The 23415-nt window shown below is 46.0% G+C and overlaps 1 protein-coding gene and 1 pseudogene across 1 annotated transcript in view; one reads left to right on the top strand and one right to left on the bottom strand.

The window, feature by feature from the left end:
- Nucleotides 1-23415, bottom strand: part of LOC144100717 (cytoglobin-1-like) — a 209038-nt gene that overhangs the window by 94009 nt on the left and 91614 nt on the right. The gene's annotated exons all lie outside the window — the stretch shown is intronic.
- Nucleotides 2995-16335, top strand: LOC144101596 (uncharacterized; annotated as a pseudogene).

The following is a 23415-nucleotide window of genomic DNA, read 5'->3' as shown; positions in this document are numbered from 1 at the left end:
TGAATAAGTTTTCATCGTCAAGTAACTCGCTGTTATCAACGTCAGAATTCAGCCACGATTCTGTGAAAATGGCAATGTCGGTGCCGTTGTCATGAAGGAGGGTTTCAATGGCCTCTTTTTTGGATAAATAACTGCAGATGTTTGTGTACATTACTGACATGACCTTATGAGCAGGTATTCTATTCCGGCTAGACTGTTGGTGAGGGGGAGTGGAAAATGGAAGCGTAGCCGTCGGCAGTGAGCGCTATGATTTGACCTCTAAAACAGAATCGGATTCGGTATCGTAGATAAATTGCTTTTCATCGATGATAAGTTTGTCGAAACGCATCTTGAACTTGCTGTTACATTCCTTGCCAAAAGCGTACAATTTCTGGCGGGCTAATCGGACTCGGGCAGAGTAGTCTTCACGTATTGCATAGGTTGATATTTTGAGCTGCGGTATAGCTGACAAAATTTTGGTCTTATCTTTAAAATGAGAAAACTTAGCAATAATTGGACGGTTCTTTCCAGGCTGTCACAATAGTTCTCAAAAGACTCTGCGATCACAACATAAGGCTGAAAGAGGAAAAAATTCAAGTTTTTTCGTGATTCAATTGTCTACCTAGGGCACAAGGTTTCGGCCGAAGGGATCTATCCCACCGCTGAAAAGATGAAAGCGGTACGAGACGCACCAGAGCCCAGCAACATCACAGAACTGAGTGCCTACTTGGGCGTTCTAAACTTCTATGGCAAGTTCTTGCGGAATTTGGCAACTGTGGCAGCACCACTCTCTCAGCTACTTCAAAAAGGCAAGTGGAAATGGACGCAACAGTGCAAGAAGGCATTTGAAGCAAGTAACGAAATTATTTTGAACACTGAAGTACTAGCGTTCTATGACGTCACAAAGCCAATCGGACTGAGTTGCGATTCTTCCGCTTACGGCTTGGGAGCTGTTATTTTCCATGAAATGCCGGACGGAACTCAACGACCCATCGCATTCGCTTCACGTACAGTCTTGGTCAAAAACCTTAAGGCCGCTGTGAACGGCCGGGGAGCGGCTGCGCTCCGCTGTCGCGGCGCTGCCACCACCGCTCGCTTGCGCCAATGATAAAGAGGGCGAGAGAGGCATGTCTCTCATTCTCAAGCCTCCTCTGATAATAGCGCTCGTGAAAAACTAGTGCCGCGCTCGTTATGCCAGCTGCCAGCTCGTCTTGCGGCCGCCGTGACAGGGCGCTTCGTGCGACGACATTCGGTTTCCTGGGCGAAGCTACCAGCGCATAACAGTACAGAAGTTATCCTAATCATCGCAGATTTTCATTACAATTTTATCTTACACATTCAGAGGGGAGAGCGTTCGCATTATGCTTTAGGTACACATTTCGAATGTGTTTCGCAGCGCGGTGAAAATGAAAGATAAAATATAAACCTGACTCCTCTGAGTGCTCCCTATAGTGCTGTGCCAAGTGGCCCACATTGAGACTAGAGGACGCTTGTCTGGCCTGAGTAGCCGATTGAGTTAGAGCATTCCCCGGCAATTTATAAAGTGCCCACTGCTTAGTCTCTTTTCATGTCTTAGTGCATGCTGCCTTATTGTCGTTAAGACTCACTTTCAAGCACACATGACGCCAGCGTAAGTTAATCCCGCTTCAATTGGACACCACGCGTACGAGACGTTTGAATAATGCAAAATAAACCATGGCCACGAGATTATAACGTGCTCATCCTGCCTTCTCATAACGAGTGCTGCCCATGCCCATGTCTCATTGATGCAGCCATCCGCAAAATTTTCGCCCTGTTCTTCACAAGAAAGTGCATCGAATTAGACGAGCAGAATACAGAAATAAAGTCGAAAAACATTTGATCCCCCCTGCCCCCACCCCACCATTTCCATTTCATGCCTTATCCCGTTTTATGAGCTTTCACGGCTGCTCAGAAAGCACACCGTCCAGGCCACTACATTTAGTCGCACGAAGCACCCTGTCACGGCGGCCGCAAGACGAGCTGGCAGCTGGCATAGCGAGCGCAGCCCTAGTTTTTCACGAGCGCTTTTATCAGAGGAGGCTTGAGAATGAGAGACCTGCTTCCCTCGCCGTCTTTATCCTCGGCGCAAGCGAGCGGTGGTGGCAGCGCCGCGCTAGCGGAGCGCAGCCGCTCCCCGGCCATTCACAGCGGCCTTAAGTTCTTTAACCAAGACTGTACTTTAACAAGCACCGAGCAGAATAATGCTCAAGGGGAAAAAGAAGCGTTCGCGCTGATATTCGGATTGCAGCGGTTCCATCGCCACGTGTATGGACGCAAGTTCAGCCTATAAACCGACCAGCAGCCGCTTATCGGACTTCTGGGGCGTGATAAGCCGTTGCCAACTTTAGCAGCTGCACGAATGCAGGGATGGGCACTAACGTTAACAGCCTATCACTAAGATCTAAAGTTTCGGAACGGGAAGAAAATGGAAGTCGCGGAGGCACTGTCACGGCTGCCGCTGGCGACAGCTTCGGTCAACAACGAGTCGGAGTGCTTGGCAGTTTTCGACGCAACTCCGCTAACAGCTAAAGAAGTGGCTCTGGAAACAAAAGGAGACTCGCTTCTAACGCGCATTTTAAACTACGTTCTGTTGGGATGGCCAGAGCATTACCCTGAAGAACTGTGACTGTTTTTCATACGCAAAGATGAACTGTCTGCAGAACAAGGATGCTTGACTTGGGGCAACAGGGTAATCGTGCCGCAAACCTTGCAGGCACATGTACTCTCGTTGCTACACGAAGCACACCCAGGAATGACTCGTATGAAGATGCTTGCACGGGCTTACGTCTGGCGGCTTTCCCTCGACAAAAACGTGGAAGGAACTGTTCGAAATTGCCAAATTTGTCAAAGCACCCGTCCAGCAAAGCAAAGCCGTCAGGGCCTCTGCAACCCTGAAGGTATCCCATAAAGGTCTCGGAAAGGGTTCACGCAGACTACGGTGTACATCCACTAATTCTGGTGGACGCGTACTCTAAGTGGATTGAAGTGTTCGTCATGACATCTACGACAGGCGCTAGAACCCTGGGAGAACTATACACACTGTTCGCAGCCTACGGCTACCCCGAAGAAATTGTTACCGACAAGGCCCCACAATTCACTTCAGATGAATTTGGAGAGTTCATGAGGCACAGAGGCATCAAACACACAAGGACACCTCCGTATATTGCCACTTCGAATGGAGCCGCAGAGAGACTGGTGAGGACGACAAAGGAAGGTCTCCTAAAACAGGTTCTGAGCGATGAAAATGCTGGAGTAAAGAGTACAATACAAGAACGACTGAACAAATTTCTTTTTTTTCTACAGAAACACCCCGCAGTCGATGACTTCGCGGACACCTGCTGAAGTTTTTTTTTTTTAAACGTCTGCCCCGAATTGCATTGTCTCTTCTGAAACCAAGTTTTGCAGGGGACATGACGGAACGTCTGAAACGAGACACTGAACAACGTAACGAACAATGAGGATCAGCAGAATCCTTTTCCGTGGGGGATGGAGTCTACGTGAAGACCATACGTGGTGAGCGTGTGTCATGGCAGGAAGGTACTGTTGAACAAGTTTTCAGCCCAGTCACATACATGATTAGGGCGGAAGGTCGCCTCCAGTTCACTCATGTTGATCACCTGCGGCTAAGACAAACCACCGTGTGGACTCAAGCCACAAACAACGGGAAGTCTCTAACCTATAAAGGGAATAAAGGGATCGGTCTAGGAGGCTCAGAAGTTCCAAGAGGTTTTTCTCAAGAATTGTCTTCTCAAGAGGTTTTCCCAGATAGACGGGAGGGGGGGGAGGGGAAGCTAAGTGCAAAGCCAACCTTCTCCAAGAGGTCCAACGCAGGTTACCCCATCGGAGCCAAGGGAGTCCGAGGACGAGCAGACCCCTCAGGCCCTGCCACCAAGACCACCACAAGACCCATTAACAGTTGCAGGAGGAGGGAATCCAGAGCTTAACAAGACAGGGTCCAACTCCATAGCAGAGGTGGAACCTACAGGCAACCAGTCAGCAGCATTACTGCGACGAAGCACCCGTGTTCGAAACCCTACCGAGAGATACACGACAGAAGACGTTAGAAGAGCAACAAATAGAAGATGACTTTGGTTTCACTAAGAAGGGAAGAATGTGATATCGGTTATCAGTTCAAGCACATGCTCATGACGTAGGCCGTCCTGATAAGTGCTATAAAAGCAGAGTCATCTTTGAACAATCGCGGATCCCATGCTGATTCTATATTTACGGATTTTTCTAAAGCATTTCACAAGGTTTCACATGAGCTTCTTTTTCTTAAACTAAACAGCCTTAACATCGATTCCACATTACTTGCATGGTTGTATTGTTTTCTTTCAAACCGAAGTCAGTTCGTAACAGCAAATAACGTCAATTCAAATTCCTCGCCTGTTGGCTCTGGTGTGCCTCAGGGGTCCGTTCTTGGGCCCCTCCGCTTCCTCATTTATATAAATGACTTACCAACTACTATATCGTCTTCCGTTTGTCTTTTTGCCGATGACTGTTATTTACCGCGAAATTAATGACGATAATGATACATCTGTTCTTCAGTCAGATATTAACAAGGTACTGGATTGGTGTAACCTGTGGAATATGAAGCTAAACATTACTAAATGCAAGCATCTGCCCATTTCTCGTCTTTCTACTACACACTCTACATACTGCATTAATGGCATCACTCTTGAAACTGTGTCGTCTTATAAATATCTGGGTGTTCATGTCTCTTCTAACCTGTCTTGGAAACCTAATGTTGACTACATTATAAATAACGCTAACCGCATCCTTGGATACCTTCGCAGAAATTTTTCATGTGCACCAAGTTTATTAAAACTACTACTTTACAAAACTTTGGTCTGCTCTAAATTTGAATATGCTTCATCGGTGTGGAACCCTGGGGTCAAATCTCTCATTTCTGACTTAAAATCAGTTCAAAACCGGGGTTGTCGTTTCATACTTTCTAACTATCATCGTACTAGTAGTGTAACTGCCATGAAAGCTAACCTTTCCCTCCCGCTTGTTTCCTATCGCAGGTCAATAGCTTCATTATGTACTTTTCACAAAATTTATCATAATCCTTATCTTAAAGAGAGGTTGCTAAAAAGTCCATCGTATATTTCAGCACGCATTGATCACCGCCACAAAGTTTGGATCCCTTCTTGTCGCACGAGATGTTTTCACGATTCATTCAAACCCAGAACTTGTGTCAGCTGGAATCACCTTCCCCGTGATATTGCTGAAATTACTGATACTGATGCCTTTCGTAACGCTGTTACTAACTTTATACAAGTCTCTGTCTATATCTATGTTTTATTTTATTAGGTGCTGTTTTATTTTATGGTTTGTTTTGTGTAATGATGCCCTTTGCTAGTGCTGTTATTGATATTAAACAAGTGCGTGCTGTAACTGTATTCAAATTTTTTAGCTGCTGTTTTGTTTTTTGTACTTGTATGTTATTCCCACTTCCCTCTGTAACGCCTAATGGCCCTAAGGGTAAATAAATGAAATGAAATGCCAAATCATCAGTAAAAATAAACAGCAACTAACACGTGAGAATATAGAAGCCAGACAGATACGAAAACTGAAAGATAAATGTGTTAGTGCAGCATCAATCTCGCTCTCAAAGAAAGAAATTGAATTCCTTGATGATGCAAACAAAAAGTAAGTGCGGGATATGTGGTGACACACGGCATGATAGCCTGGTAATATTTCTGCGATATTCGGCCTGTATAACAACTTCGCAAGCAATGAATAAACTTCAGTTGAAGGTTAGCGCTCGCATTGTCTCTTTCTTTGTTCGTCCTGGTGTCTTAGCGCTATATGTTCCGTCATGGCAAACCAACTCGCCCGAATAGCCACTCAGCATTTCCACCGTTTTCCCGTCAATTACGTGCACGTAATTTTTGAGGACATCCTGGTCGTGGAAGAGGAGGTCGCATACTCTCGACTTGGCTGATAACTCCCTGTCAGCACGCAGGATGGCTTGATTCCATGCAGCACGCAAGGCGTCGTCGCTGGGTGCAGAAAAGTAATGCCGTGACGAGCTGCTCGTGTCGTTCCGGTAGCCGCTCGTGCAGCACGGCACGCAACACGTGGGCATGATGACGGCTTGCTAATCGCAAACATCAAGCGACCAAGACCTGCCCGCACGCATCCACCGCAGAAATCGCAAAGGACAAGACGAGTCGCGACGCGCAGCTCCGTCGCAGTCGCGCCGGCGTGGCAGGTGGAGCCAGTGATGCCAACTCAGGCCAACGTTTTATCTCTAAAATGAGCCCACAAAAATCCCTAGATTGAAGAAAATCCCTAGCTTTTAGTTGTTTACTTGTTAATGTGGCGATTACAGCTTTAACAAAGTCTCAACGCAGTTCACGCTTTATTCCATGTCTTGTACATTTTGTCAGAGATAAATAAATGTGTGTTAGCCGCAACTGTAGCTTTTTTCTTAATTTTTTTGTAGAGTTGCCATGCATAGAAGGTCCACAGAAGGCACCACCAGTTAAAGGGGGAGTCAGCAACGACGCTCTCCTGACTCCCCCTCTATCTGAAGTAAAATTCGAGCAAACGACTCCTGTTGCACCGCACCGCCTTTTTAGCTGCTCTTTCCGCAGGCTCATCTTTACGCGCAAAGAACCCTTGCAGCCCTTTGTAAATAGAATGGAGTTGAACCCAAGTTGAAAGAGCTGGCATTGTTTGCTAAGCCCCCTTAACGCATCAAAGTATTTTGTTCAGACAACGTTAAGAGTCTTTTTAAGATGCAGACAGAAAGACGAACACGTTTGACTTCGTGAAAGTCCCCTTCCCGCCTCAAACATAACATTCAGAAGCGGTGGAATGGCGTACCTCAATGCCCAGTACTTTATTTATCAAAGTTTCAATCAAAGATCGTCAAACAGTAGTTGGAGCGACTAAGAAATGACATCACGAGAACTTGACATCCTCAAAAATGTAGTCTTCCTAGCAGTGATAGCAGTGATTCAGACGTAGAGTTGGTAATTACAAAAGCAGAAAATGGTTTCTTAAAACTGAGAATATATATGTTGTTTTGGAATTGAGCAGCACGTTGAAAGGAAGCGGTCTGGCAAACGTGGAGAGTCCTTTTCTGTTAAAAAAAAAAGCTGCACAGATCGAAGCACTTTCTTCAATAACATAAAAAACACGTACGGTGCAAATGATACTGTATTCAGAAATAACGTAAACGCGCGTGCAGTGTCGATGCTGACGCTTTAAGATATATCTTTCTTAACTCTCTAGAATTATTATATGGCACACGAACAAGAAATTAGACGCGTACACAATCTTAAAGTCTTAATCATCGTACATATCTTTGTTCATCCTCTTCAAATGAGAAGGAGTGATCTTGAACTTGTAACAGCAGCTGTCCATCAAGGATCTTTTTGCGTGCAGCAAACCGCACAACGCTTCTGTTGACAATCTGTTTCTCTGCTTTGTTTTCAGCAAGTTGACTTGCGAAAACACGCGTTCGACAGCGGCGCTGGAGTGTGGCAGGCACAAATGGTTCTTCATGAAACTTGACAGCAAGGGGTACTCTTGTGAACTGTCTCCTTTTTTCATTTGAGACACTTTGTGCCAGAACTGGCTTGCAGTCAAGTCAGCGTAGTCGCTCAGCTCCATGTTGCGGAGAAGTCGCCATTCCCTCTCCGGTTCATTCACTTCGTTTTCTTTCATTATCAAAGGAAAGGAGACCGCAAGCGACGCGATTGATGGCACTGTCTTTCCCAGGACAACTTTCGGCTCTATGACTCGAAGGTTTTTCATCTGTTCACTTTTTAGGGGGAACCGCAGGTAGATCTGATGAGCTGCTTCAATAAAAAAACTCTAAACACCGCAGCCGAAAGTTGTGAACCTGATTATCGTTTAAGCCGTGCGTGTTACCGCTAGTGCGGCAGTTGGCTTTGCTCCGCGGTAAATTTCTTCCAATGGCAGGAACTTGGCTGTGTCTTTGTACCGCACATCGGACAACGCTGTGGCCTCCAAGTAGTCCCGCTTGATGTAGCATTCGAGTATGCATTTCAGCATGGCCGAACCGAAACTTTTTCATGGGCCAAGTGGATTCTGGTTTCTTACGACTGCATTTCCTTATTTAGGTTAGTGAAAAAAGGCAGGACATACTCAAGGAACTCGAGGTAGAGTTTCGTTGACGAGTCAATCAGTTTTTCCAGAATGGCTTCTGCAGCAAGCAGGCGGTCGTCAGTGGCGGCTTTTTTGAAAAACAAAATCAGGGCAGGCATCTGCTCAAGTAAGCGTGTCACAACACTTGTAGAGACAGCCACCTTGTTTGGCTTGGTTCAACAGCTTGTGTGGTTTCACCTCTGCAAGCTTCTGGAATTCTTGGAAGGCAGATGTCTGCTTCGGCGACAAAAAGTAGTTGAAAACATCGCGTGCCAGATCCTCAACTCCTCTCGGAAGTGTTTTACATGCATACGAGGTGTACAGATGGAACGAATGACAAACGCACTTCATAATGAAGAGGCCTGGAATTTCTGCCTGTAGCAGCGACGCGACGGAATGATGTGCACCCATCATCACGTTCGCTCCGTCGGCCGCAAAGCCAATCAAATTTTTGTCGTACGGAATTTCCGCAGCACTGAACACTGCCTTCAGGCTAGTGTAGAGAGAGCTGGCAGTCGCATCACTGAGTGGTACTAAGTCCAAAAACGCACCCATTATGCCACCGTCGACGTTCATTACTCGGGCGACGAGGGACAGATGCTTCACCATTGCCTTGTCAGTGGATTCGTCGACTAGAAGGGAGAACTTGTTTGCGCAAAAGCTCGCTGAGCTCTTCGCGACTCTCCTCTCCAAGCACATTCTTTATGATGGCAGCGCACTTCGTCCGGCGGCAACTTAAGTTCTTTGCAATCTGCGAGTCGTCACACGACGCTTTGACATCAACTAAATGCCCCATGGCTTAAAGGGTAGATTGTGTTCCGTGATAAACGCCGCAAGTCTTATTTCAGCCTCTTGGACAGATTTGTCTACTTGAGTTTGCCCACTTATTGAACGCATGGATGTCAGTTCGCGGGTCGATTGCAAGCTCGCAGCGCTTTTTTTGTGTTTGAAGCTCGCAAGGTGGCGGTCGATTTCGGATTTTCCCCCTTTGTAATCGGATCTGCATGCTTTGCAGGAAAAGAAAAAGGGCCCTTTTTTACTGGCTGATAACCAGCCTGTGTACTTTGGATCCGCCTCCCATTTTGTTAAATATTTTTGGTCGTATGCTTTCCCTTTCTTTTTGCTTGGCTCACCTTCCTCAAAGTCTCCTGGTCCAGAAGTTGCCATCTGACATGCAGCACGTTTGAACGGATAAGGTACGCGGTGAGTGTAAACGTAGCGCGTTGATCCAGACAATACAAGTCAAAGCTCAACTTTTTTCTTTCGAAGAGCAGCAGTCACTCATAGCGCCAGTGATGACACGCACGATTAAACAGTTTGAAAGTCATATGGTTTCGTTTCTCCTCTCTGTGCAGCAGCCGATTATTTCGCGTTGCAGAACTGCTGTCGCCATCTATCGGCTGGGCACAACACCAAAAATAGAGGAGTAACCAGGATTTTTCATTGTTTTTTTCTGTTCGAAAGGCACTATAATCAAATACGATTTATAAGGCCTCAAAATCCCTATATTTCACAAAAAGACGCTAAATCTCTAAAGCAAAGAGAAAATCTCTAGATCTAGGGATAAATCCCTAGGGTTGGCATCGCTGGGTGGAGCAGTAACGTTGGATGGAGCCGGGTTCGACGGCAGCGCCACGAAAGCGCGAACCGGTGGTGGTTCCGCGCAACAGAGCGGAGTTTTGAAACTGACCCTATCTAGTAACGTTGGTTACGTCATAGGACAAGAGACGCCACCTTGGAGGAATTTTCCTTCCTACAAACGACGTATCTCTGAGGCTGACAAATGAAGGTTGCGCGGTTTAATATTGAAGTTTTGTTTTGAAACCAATGGTGTGCTTTTATAACGCAAAGAAGGCAGACAAAACACAACCTGCATGTTCAAAGCAAAAAAAAAAAGATAATTGGCGGCGCCACAAGCGGCCGGGTGAGTTTCGGTATTCCGGTATGCGTGCCCGCGTGGTTTCGTTTTTGACGCGCCTCTATTTACAAGCGCGGAACAGCAGCGGAACTCCAATTGAGTGCCGATTCAGCAGCTAGTCAGCCTTTGAAGGAACCTGTAAAGGCTGGTCAGCTGATCGCCGCGGCCAATGAAAAACTATGATCGCATGGTGGTCAGTGATCGTATAGGGCAGTATAAGAGCACTTGTGTCTTCGTAAGCTCTCCAGCGTTTATTAGGGACGGAAGACAAGATACAAGGCAGCTAAGAAAAAGATATTTGGAAGCTGACGATACGGAAACTTGCGCGCTCCTTCAACTCGTTTGTTTGCGGTTCCACTCAATAGCTTATTTGTGCTCTCGGCCGATTCAATCCATTCATCGTGCACATATGAAGGTACTATCAGTAACGAATGAAATGCGAACAAGAAAACTGAGGTGGCCACACAAAAACAATTAACAACATATTAGCTCCTTGAATTGAAACAAAAGCGAGGTTGATTAACGCTTCTGAAAGAGTTTTTCCGCCTTCGAAGATAAAAGAATAGCAACTACAGTATTGAGCTTGCCCTGGCTAAGAGCTGTGTATTTCTCTGTCTGTGGTTCAAATGTCTTGTTCGCGTTTCATTTCATGCTGATAGCACATGCGCAAGTGGGCGCCAGAGAACGATCCAGTGGACCCCGTACCTCCGGGAACGCGCAGGCCGCTTTCGTGTACCCATTGCACCGACCTGCGTCGGCTTTACTTTCAAGCCGCCAACTTTAATTGCGCGCGCCCTTGAGCACCGGTCTGTTTTTATTTATTTTTTCGTTGCAAAAAAGTCTGGCCCTTTTCAACCGTGCGAAAACTCCTCGACTCCGCCTGCTGCACCGTGAAACGGCGCCGTTGAAGGAATCACAATCTATTGGCCCAAAGCCTCGGACAGCCTCCGATGCGCTCGACGCGCCGACCTTGTCCTCGGCCCTCGCGGCTGGGGTTAATATATTTAATTAGCAACGGCTTCCCACGCCGGAAGGGGCAAACGACCCGCCGGCGCCTAACCTAACCGTGCTCCCCGGACCAAGCTGTTCCTCGACAACAATTTGTTGGCCTGTACCGCAGTTCACCCTGCGCCGGAGCAGTGCGCGCTATGGAATTTGTGCCTCCGTGTGGCCGCGCTCACAGCCAGCGTACGCGGACGTATTGCGTCGTCGGTCTTTTATCAACACTTCGGCACCGTAATAGCAATGCAGATGGAGGCTGCTGCACAGCAAAATATCAGGCAATGCGACGTTGTAGGATGTCCGAACAGCCGTGCCGAATGGTAGCAGGGTAGTAGCAGCGCCGGTGGGGTGGTGTACCACAATGTGCCGATAGATGAGCCACGCGGACCACTTGCCTCATCTATGCCGCTACGAAAGGTGAAAGACAGAGTACCGTCGTATGCGCACGTGTGTTCGCTGAATTTTCGCCCCGAAGACTACGTGATGGATCAATCCTTGAGTGAGCCTTTCGGGATTTCATGGAAGCGCCGTAAACTATCCCAAGGCGCGGTTGCATCAGTACTTCCGGCAGCAAGTGGACAACAGCCCTCGCTGCAGCGCGACGACAGCAGTTCTGTTAGTATTCCAATTCGTTGTCCGAAAGTAAACTAACGAGGAAAAAAAAGTATGCAGCGATGGCGTAGAGGTAGAGCATCCGCCTCACGAGCAAGAGGACCGGGGTTCGAATCCTGGTGCCGCGCAATTCTTCACAGGCTTTCAAAAAAAATAAAAAAATCCGGGTGTCGATAGAATTGCATAACCAGGCCTGGGGTGCGGCCTGATCTCGGTGACCACAACCGACAACGCACTCTCTCACCAGAGCAGGATTTGGCCACCCTGGTGTAGTACTTGGCCACAACCCTCTATGATCAAACCAATTAACCCTCGGCCCTCAGTCCCCAGCAGCTGCGGAGCAACAGACCACGGCGGCGGTCACACCTGTGACGCAGTGGAGGGTGCTAAGAATCTCCGGCTCCGGACAGACCGCCATTGGAATCTGAACCTTGCAACGTTTAACGCTAGAACGTTATCTAGTGAGGCTAACCTAGCAGTGCTGTTCGAGGAACTAACGGTAATTAAATGGGATGTGATAGGGCTTAACGAAGCTAGGAGGACCGGTGAGGCGTATACAGTACTAAAGGACGGGCACATACTGTGCTATCGCGGTTTAGAGGATAGACGAGAACTAGGTGTGGGACTCCTAATTAATCAGGATATAGCTGGCAACGTAGAGGAGCTCTATAGTATTAACGATAGGGTAGCAGCTATAGTAATTAGGCTGAATAGCAGGTACAAGCTGAAAGTTGTGCAGGGCTAGGCACCCACATCCAGCCATGATGACCAGACCGTTGAAAGTTTCTATGAGGACGTAGAATCGGCAATGAATAAAGTAAAATCGCAGTACACTGTACTGATGGGCGACTTCAATGCGAAGGTGGGCAAGAAGAAGGCTGACGATCATGCGGTAGGTGACTATGGGCTCCAGAAATAGCAGGGGAGAGTTATTAATCGAATTCGCGGATAGAAATAATTTACGGATCATAAATACCTTCTTCCGCAAACGAGAATACAGGAAGTGGACCTGGAAAAGCCCCAATGGTGAAACTAAATATGAAATCGACTTCATACTATGGGCTAAACCTGGCATCATTCAGGATGTGGGCGTCCTCGGAAAGGTGCGCTGTAGCGACCACAGAATGGTAAGGTCTAGAATTAGCTTAGACTTGAACAGGGAACGGAAGAAGCTAGTGAAGAAGAAGACCATTAACGGGTTAGCCGTAAGAGTGAAAGCACAGGAGTTTAGGATAGCGCTGCAAAACAGATACTCCGCTTTACCTGAGGAAGACGATCTTGATGTTCATACAATGAACGATAATCTGACATCAATAATTACGGAGTGCGCAGTAGAAGTAGGCGGTAGGACAGTGCGACAGGATACCGGGAAGCTATCTCAGGTGACGAAAGATCTGATTAAGAAGCGCCAAAGCATGAGGGCGTCTAACCCTACCTACAGAATAGAACTAACAGAGCTACCAAAGTTCATAAATAAGCGCAAGGTAGGCGACATAAGGAAGTTCAATATGGAGAGAATCGAGCATGCTCTAAAGAACGGAGGTAGCCTAAAAGCAGTGAAGAGGAAACTAGGCATAGGTAAAAACCAGATGTATGCATTAAGAGACAAGCAGGGCAATGTCATTAGGAAGATGGATAAGACAGGTAACGTAGCCCAAGAGACAGACCTGCACAGTAGCCAATGTAATCAGAGCGTTAATGAAAAAGTCAGCAGCGCACAGCAATGTGTCATCCCGCCAGTAACGAAAGATGAAGTAAAGAAAGCCTTAGAAGCAATGAAAAGGGGAAAAACAGCTGGGGAGCATCAGGTAACCGCAGATCTGTTGAAGGATGGAGGGGACATCGTGCTGGAAAAACTAGCCACCCTGTATACGCAATGCCTTATGCCCTCGACTGTACCAGAAGCTTGGAAGAATGCAAACATTATCTTAATTCATAAGACGGGAGACGCCAAGGACTTGAAAAATTACAGGCCGATCAGCTTACTATCCATTGCCTACAAAGTATTTACTAGGGTAATTGCTAATAGAGTCACGGCAACGTTAGAATTTAATCAACCAAATGATCAGGCAGGCTTTCGTAAAGGATATTCCACAATAGATCATATTCACGCTATCAATCAGGTGATAGAGAAATGCGCAGAATATAACCAACCTCTGTATATAGCTTTAATTGATTACGAGAAAGCATTCGACTCAGTGGAAACCTCAGCAGTCATACAGGCATTGCGTAATCAGGGGGTAGAAGAGCCTTATGTCAAAATACTGGAAGATATATATAGCAACTGCACAGCTACTATAGTCCTCCATAAAGTCAGCAATAAAGTTCCAATAAGGAAGGGCGTCAGGCAAGGAGACAGTATCTCGCCAATGCTGTTCACCGCATGTTTACAGGAGGTACTTCGAGGCCTAAATTGCGAACAGTTGGGAATAAGAATATATAGAGAATACCTAAATAATCTGCGATTCGCTGATGACATTGCCTTGCTGAGTCACTCAGGAGGTGAACTGAAAATCATGATCAATGAGTTAGACGGGCAGAGAAGATCGATGGGTCTAAAAATTAAAATGCAGAAAACCAAGGTAATGTTCAACAGCTTAGCAAGAGAACAACAGTTCACAATTGGCAGCAAGAGCCTAGAAGTTGTGACGGAATACGTCTACTTAGGGCAGGTAATGACAGCTGATCCGGATCTTGAGAGGGAGATAACTAGAACGACAAGAATGGGGTGGAGCGCATATGGAAAATGCTCGCAGATCATGAGTGGCAGTTTACCAATTTCCCTCAAGAGGAAAGTGTACAACAGCTTTATCTTACCGGTACTCACCTACGGGGCAGAAACGTGGAGGCTAACGAAAAGAGTTCAGCTTGAGTTAAGGACCACGCAGCGAGGCATGGAAAGAAAAATTATAGGTGTAACGTTAAGAGACCGGAAGCGGGCAGAGTGGGTGAGGGAACAAACATGGGTTAATGACATCCTAGTCGAAATCAAGAGAAAGAAATGGGTTTGGGCAGGGCATGTAATGCGAAGGCAAGATAACCGCTGGTCCTTAAGGGTAACGGAGTGGATTCCAAGAGAAAGTAAGCGTAGCAGGGGGCGGCAGAAGGCTAGGTGGGCGAATGAGATTAAGAAGTTTGCAGGCAAAGGGTGGATGCAGCTGGCAAAGGACAGGGTTAATTGGAGAGACATGGAAGAGGCCTTTGCCCTGCAGTGGGTGTAGTAAGTCTGATGATGATGATGATGATGATGATGATGATGATGATGAAAATAACGAGCGTCAAAACACCAGCACTCCGATGTCTTTTGACTTATCGACTAGGTTTCCCTCTGCAGAAATATTCCTGTAATTCATAACATTTGCAATGACACACACACAGTTTAATGTGTTTTTAAAACTTGGCTCATTCGGCTTTCAGGCAAGTGTTGACACAACAGGTGGGCTCGGTGACTGCACCTCAGCGCAGCCATCTAATCCGCTGATATTTGCGATGCAGACGATCAACCAGCTGTTCGTCAGCCTACTGTTGCCGACCTTGGCAAGCCTTCTTTCGGGTGCGTCGTTTGACTGCGCACCTCCATGCTCCAGTGACGAGCCGGGACGCTACCGCTTGCCGCTCGTCAGCTGCCCGCCCCGGATGACTGCTGCCACAACAGAGGAACAGTGGCTGCCGGCGCCGAAGGAATCTTGGACGGCCGCATCATCACGGACATCAACAGCTTCCCCCCATATAAAAGCACCCCCGCCACCGGCACCGTTCTGTGGGCTCGGTGACTGCACCTGAGCGCAGCCATCTAATCCGCTGATCTTTGCGATGCAGGTTAGTAAATCATATACCTTATTTGCCAAAAGATCAAGCAATTATATTCTGGTGCAGTTCCCGAGCCCACAGTGCTGTGTTGCCATTGCCGCCGAGTGTGTCACTGTTGTTCGTTCTTTGCTATTGTTATCAGGAGATATCGAAACTAACCCTGGTCCTAACGACAGCAGTGCAGTACTCGCGGAACTCCAGAAACTAACCGCAGGCCAAACCCAACTAATAGCTGATGTACAAGGTCTGAAATGAAATCCCAGCTCACTACTACGGATAAAACCATAACTGATTTAAGCAATCGTATGGCCGACCTGGAAACACACTACCAAGCACTACTTCCCCTTCGAAACGACATTGAAAAGATGCAGGCTCACACAAGCAACATGGCGCGTATAATCCAGGAACTAGAAACCCGCATAGAGGACGTTGAAAACAGGTCACGCCGTAACAATCTCATCTTCTATGGCATCCCTGACACTACTGATAGCGAAACGTGGGCAGAATCTGAAAAACTAACCATTGATGTTTGCCGTAATAACCTTCAAATAACGGTGGAACCTCACGAAATATAAAGAGCTTATCGCCTCGGTCATCACTCACAAGATAAAAATCGTCCCATAATCATGAAATTCACAAGTAGCAAAACTAAAGAATCCCTCCTATCAAATGGGCGAAATCTGAAAGACACGGTTTATAGTGTTGGAGAGGACTTCTCGCATGCCGTTCTTCACGCTCGAAAACAACTTGTTGCATTTGCTAAAGCCAGGTCTGCCAAATTTTCCTTGCGATTTAAAACACTTCACATCGGCTTGAACCGTTATATTTTTGACACTTCATCTAACACCGTCAAGCAACTCGCGTAGGAATCGTCCCTTCACCCTACACCAATAAAATGCCAACGTGCGACACCCTCAAATGTTCTCTCGTTTTCCGTGATATTCACTAACATCCGCAGCTTCCTCCCAAAGCATGAACTCATATCTAATGTAATTTCGTCATCCAGGAGCAGTATACTTATACTAACTGAAACTTGGTTAAACAGTAAAGTGTCCGACGCTGAAGTTTTAACTGACTTACCCGAATTCAACGTCTACCGAAACGATCGAAAAAACTCACGGGGGGGGGGGGGGGGGTGTTCTTGTTGCAATTCACCGAGGTATATCGTGCTCTATTGCACACGTCCCATCTGATATGGAATCATTATGGCTAATTATTCGCACTCCCCCTGTAACAGTACTTCTCGGCGTTTGTTATAGGCCCCCGCAGTCAAATACAAACTTCTGTCGACATCTGAATGATACTATAAATCATCTTGTTGTTAAATACCCAAATGCGCGCATTCTCCTTTTCGGGGACTTCAATTATCCGGACATTGATTGGCAGAGTTTACGCACTTCCTCATTAACATGCAATACAGAGGCCAAGAACTTCATTGATGTCTGTTTAAATTTTAACCTCGCACAGTTAGTCTCGGAACCTACTCGCACCACGCATGCAACCGCAAACACCCTTGACCTAATACTAACTAATAGCCCTGAGTACCTATCATCCATTAGTTATCTTCCAGAAATCAGCGACCATAAAATCTTACATGCTCTTTTTTCATTTACCCCAGCTCAGAAGCACCCATCCCGAGAAACAATAAATATTTACGATAAAGGGAATTACGATGCAATAACTGAAGACCTTAACATGTTTTTTTCAGAGTACCAATCCACATTCGACACTCACTCTGTTCACGAAAACTGGTTGATATTCAAAAATAAGTTAAATATGCTTTCTAATATGTTTATCCCCAGGGTACCTTTCCAAAATAACCGCAATAAACCATGGTTTACTGAGCATCTAAAACGTCTAGAAAACAAGAAGAAACGCCTGTTTCGTACAGCCAAACACACTGATAATCAAGCCACTTGGGAAAAATACCTTGCATCTGAGAAATCATACTTACTTGCAGTTCGTAGCGCCAGGCGCTCATTTTATCACACTGACTTACCGAAGCTACTAATCAGCAATCCTAGACAATTCTGGCAGGTTTTAAATCCTAAGCACACTCATGATATTACACTGACTAACGACTTGCACGAAGCGGTTACTGACCATGAATGCGCAGAAATATTTAATAACGCCTTTGTATCTGTTTTCACGAGTGAATTTGACATGCCTTCACAGTTACCATCGCTCAACACAGAAGCCATCATGCCAGCTATCACATTCGTCAAAGATGGTATCACTTCCATAATTGATAACATGAAACTCTCATCATCAGCTGGTATGGACATGATTAATACAAAACTGCTTAAAAATGTGAAATCAACATGTGCAGCCTACTTATCTTTGATCTTTTCGCAATCGCTCTCTTCAGGGATCATTCCAGATTACTGGAAAACGGGGAAGGTCGTTCCAGTCCACAAATCAGGTAACAGAGACTCCTCCATGAATTATCGCCCCATTTCACTAACTAGCGTACCCTGCAAAATCATGGAACATGTCATCTACTCTCAAATTATAAATTTCTTAGACTCAAATGATTTCTTCCATTCTTCACAACATGGGTTTCGTAAGGGCCTCTCTTGTGAAACCCAATTAGCGTTGTTCCTTCACGACTTGCACACTAATCTTGACCGTAACAAACAGACTGATGCCATCTTTCTAGATTTTGCGAAAGCTTTTGATAAAATTCCCCAACGTCGTTTACTAGTAAAACTTCCACAGCTGAACTTAACATCCTAACATACTACAGTGGATTGAGCAGTTTCTCACTAATCGTTCTCAATCAGTGTTTGCTAACGGCCACCTGTCTAACAGCCTCCCGGTTACCTCGGGCGTTCCGCAAGGATCTGTACTCGGTCCATTACTCTTTTTAATATATATTGATGATTTACCTGACCACGTTTCCTGTAGTATTCGAATGTTTGCTGACGACTGTGTTATTTACCGCACTATTAATAACTCTCGTGATCAACTTAGTCTTCAAACCGATATTAACAGCGTACTTAATTGGTGTAACAACTGGCTTATGTCCCTAAATCCTAATAAATGCAAACTCTTATCCTTCTCTCGTCGCCATTGCCCGCATCGCTTCCAATATTCCATTTCTAACACCTCGATTGATTCAGTATCATCTTATAAGTATCTAGGAGTCACCTTGTCTTATGATTTATCTTGGCGCACCCATATTGGCAACATCATTTCAGCATCGAATAAAACACTTGGTTTTCTCAAGCGGCATCTCCGCCTTGCCCCTCAACACGTAAAATTACTCGCATATAAATCGCTCATCAGACCAAAATTAGAATATGCCTCTGCCATATGGAGCCCGCACCAAACTTATTTAATTAATGCATTAGAAGCTGTCCAAAACCGTGCCACTCGATTCATCCACTCTTCATACTCATATGACGTCAGCATTTCTTCATTGAAAGCATTATCAGGACTACCGCCCCTTTCGTTCCGTCGTCGCATTTCAAGTCCCTCCCTTTATCACAAATTATTTCATTCTTCCCTCAATCGGTCACCGCATATCACAACTGCCGCACGCATATCCCACCGCACCAGTCATCCCCTACAAGTTGCCCGGCCGCCATCGCATACTGCCACCTTTTCTGCTTCATTTTTCTTTCGAGCAGCAACGGACTGGAACGGCCTACCCCGTAACATCGTCAACATCGCTTCTTCCTCTACTTTTCAAGAACATGTAACCGATCACCTTCAGTGCTAAATAATATTCGCTGTTTTGTTTGCTCATTTCATTAAAATCCCACCCCTTATGTAATACCCCCGATACAAGGGGGCCTTTAAGGTAAATAAACTGAACTGAACTGAACTGAACAGATGAAGGAGCTGGAACATCTTTTGAAGGGCAGGAGGTAAGCTATATAGCTGACGATCACAGGGCACGTTTTCGTTATATCCAAGGTTCATAGTAATAGAGATCCCCCTATCACAGCTAAAAATGCATAGTGGGGCAAAGGTGGCGTTTATTTTTCGAAAATATCTGCTAAGCGCGTCTGTGCCTCTTATGAAAGTGTTTTCCAATCTCCTCAGTGTGATCACGTGCTACTCATCGAAATTATTTCTGCCAACGAGCTGCTTTAGGAACGCAATGTATAGTAATTACGATATGGGTGTTGAATTGAATTGAATTGAATTTATTTCTCCAGAACAACTGGAAGGATTTCCAGGCAAAAAGCTGCTTTTGCAACTTGACTGGGCCCAGAATACCTTTACATAGCAGTGGCTTCGACATACCAGCTGATGGAAATGAACATAAGAAAGGTACAACAAAGGAGAACAAATATACACACTATCAAATAAAAACAATGAATACACTTTTACATGCAATTGTATGGTTAAAACTGCAACTTCTAGGCTCATCCAGTGCAAAAATAATACGTAATCAAGAAATGCACATGCAATAGAATCTCAAAGACGCACTTAATGTTCACTTATAAACATTTTGAACCCATATACGCACATGAAAAGCAGAATACGCACATCAAATTGTATGAAATAATCAAAATATTAGATAAATGCACAAAATTGTCTCTGTACATCACAGGCCACCTAGAGAATCAGAGAATCAATGCAACTGGTGGTAGGTCGGCCTTCGCTCTCCGATATACTCGGCAAAACTTGCAGCGAGGAAGCTCGTGCATCTCACGCGTGCGAAGGACGTATCATTTGCACTGCTTGTGTTTCCACTTCGACTAACCAGCACAGGTGCATAAGCACCGACTTACACTGCAGCGCGTACGTCGATGCGCGCTTGGCTGGCGGTTTCAATGTAGACTTTCTACCGCTTTTTTTGTGGTCGACATGTGGTTTTAGAAGAGGGCGGGAGTGTCACCGAAGCTAGAAAACGCTTTTCAGTATTTATGTACGCCGGCGGGAAGGGCGCGTTTTTCAACTGCGAGGCTAAATATGCGGTGTCTCCTAGTTTGCTCTAATCGAGTTGTACTATTATGATCGTTCGTTGATCTGAGACGCAGTGGTATTGCTCGAATACATATTTTAAATGACGATTATTCCCAACCTCGTTCGTAAACACGAGCGTTCGTTATAACCGAGGACATTATATGTGGGTTCTTCTGTATTTGTTTCATAGCATTTCTCACAAAGCGCACTTAGATATAAATGTGCCTGAAATACGCCTCCTCTATGTGGTCTCCAAGGCCCACAGCGAGGAGTGCAGGTAGCAAGTTTAATAAGTTTCTGGCCAAGACTGCTGAGCCAATTGCGTTATCAGCGAAATCAGATGGTGTCAGTAAGTTTAGTTCACGTCTTATATAACTTGTCTGCATCTTCAACTATCCTCACGTTTTTTAGCTTTTTATCCTCGTTGAGTGACTTGGAGAATAGTTTTTTTTGGTCTGTAATATTCTGTAGAGTGCCCAGAAACGCACACTACAGAATAATTTTTTCTACAGATATATTCCTGTCATTCATAAAATTTGCAATGACACGCACAATTTAACGTGTGTTTAAAAGACGCTAGCTACTGCCCTCAGTCACCCCTGATGAAGGAGCCGAGTCGGCTTCGAAACGTTCCTGTCATTCCTGTCATTCATTGCTGTCATTCCGAAATATTCCTGTCATTCGTAAAATTTGCAATGACTCACAGGGTGTAGACGTGTGTTTAAAAGACGCTAGCTACTGCCCTCAGTCAACCCTGATGAAGGAGCCGAGTCGGCTTCGAAACGTTGAGTTAAGTTAAAATGTTTGGTTGGAGGTGTGCAGTTCATTATAAGTCTTCAAACCCAACCAGACAGTCAAATCTGTCAAAATGATTAGTTTTAAATCTATCCGTGCAGACTTCGGGCTAGAAGCTATGCAGCTTGCCAAAAAGTACATCAAGACCATGCAAGGCATCTCGGTGTTCAAGACACACCTGGAGTTCGCCAAGATATGCAAGGAAAACAAGGTTGTACCCCAGAGCCTACGACTACGACGCCTGGTCCCCACATCGGAAGGACGAAACATCATCAAGGCAGAACAGCACCTAGTGACGGCACGGATACATGAGTGCGGTTGCGTGATTAGGAAGAAAGAAATCGACGCCTTCTTCGCCCGCCGACCACTCGAGCACAAGATGCCCAACCTAGTGACGTCTATCGAGGCATTTGCCAAAGAAACCGCATCATCGGAAGCCGACAAACACCGCACCAAGCAGACAGAGAAGTTGTCGAAACTTCAACGCCGGCCCGAACAACCCCCACCGGACCATTCTGACCTGGTCGCCAACTTCTCCTCCAGGAAGCTCACAACCGCCGAAACGCCAATCCTAGTTAAGGAACACAAATTCAACCTCCAGGTTAAGAGACACCCCCTTCCAGCAATCGTATCTGCGCTTGAAGTCGGCATCCGGCAACTGGAACCTGGTGTACGAGAAGAGGTCAAGCTCAAAACAATAGGTGTACTTAATTCAGTACAAGCACACCGAAAAGAATCAAGCCTACCACCGGATGAAAAGCAATCCCTGCAAGACCTCAGGACAGACACCAACATAGTGATCCTCCCAGCTGACAAGGGCCACACAACAGCCGTTCTGGACAGACCGGACTACGAAGAGAAAATATCCACCTTACTCAGCAGTCAAGAATATGAAAAATTGAAGAAGGACCCCACAACCACTACCCAAGCAAGGCTAAACAAAACATTGAAAGAAGTATTCTAAAAACACCCAACCTTCCGAAACCTCTACCTACAGGTATTGAGCACCAATGGATCGGCTCCAGCATTCTATGGCCTGCCCAAAGTCCAAAAACCGGGAATCCTTTTGCGCCCGATTGTCGACTTCCGGTGTTCCCCTCTTCGCTCGTTGTCAGAATGCCTTCACAAACTCATATCCCCAATCGCAGGAAAAACAGCGACCCACATCCGTCATTCCAGTCACTTCATCAAACTGGTGTCCCAAGCCACCCTTGAGGCCGACGAATGCCTTGTCTCCTTCGACGTGGTGTCCCTTTTCACAAACATCCCCGTGAAACTTGCGGTGACCGCTGCCCGAGACGCCCTACAACGCGACGACACACTCAGCGCACGAACCCCGCTGAGTGTAAATTATGTGTGCCGCCTCCTGGAGTTGTGCCTATCAAACACATACTTCTCGTCCAACGGGGAATTTTAGCGACAAGTGAAAGGAACACAAATGGGAACATCCGTCTCTGTCGTCATGGCAAATTTAACCATGGAACACATCGAACAACGAGCCATCAACACATTCCACCCGAAACCAAAGATTTTCCTCAGGTACATCGACGACTACTTCGCCGTCATCAAAAGATCTGAGACTCGAAATTTCCTTCGTCATTTAAACTCCGTAGAACCTGACATTCAGTTCACGCTGGAGGTGGAACAAGAAAGCTCCCTGCCGTTTTTGGATATCTTCGTGTCCCGAAACCACAATGCCCTTCAATTCTCCGTATACCGCAAACGAACTCACTCAGGCCGGTGTCTCCACTTCTCATCGAACCACCCGACAGTCCATAAATAATCAGGGGTGAAGACGTTGTTCAGAAGAATTGAGACACACTGCAGCAAAGAACTTGAAAGAAAAAAGAACAACGAACGGTATTTAAAGAACTCATCCTGGGTTTCCTGGGCCTTCGTCAAGCTGTTCGTACAGCTTTTAGCCCAGGTGACCATCCAGATACTTTCTGGAGAGTAAAATATGATTTGATTTGATTTGATTATGATCGGCTACCCAAAAGACTTTATTCAAGAAAGCACTCGACGTCAGAAACACAACATTCGTCAAGAAATCAACGCGCAAATACCAACGCCACCACCAAAATACGTCACTTTACTTTATGTCGGAGGTGTCAGCGAAACCATCGCCCGAATCCTGAAAAAATCGGATCTCCAGATTGGGCACAAACCCACAAACACTGTTGCGCTTTGACTACCTGTTCCCAAAGACCGGCCGCCGAGAGAAAGAGCCC

This window comes from Amblyomma americanum, chromosome 8 (genome assembly GCF_052857255.1).
Source record: "Amblyomma americanum isolate KBUSLIRL-KWMA chromosome 8, ASM5285725v1, whole genome shotgun sequence".
Taxonomy (NCBI): Eukaryota; Metazoa; Arthropoda; class Arachnida; order Ixodida; family Ixodidae; genus Amblyomma; species Amblyomma americanum.
Note: the sequence above shows the minus strand (reverse complement) of the source record. Positions and strands in the feature narration are given on the sequence as shown.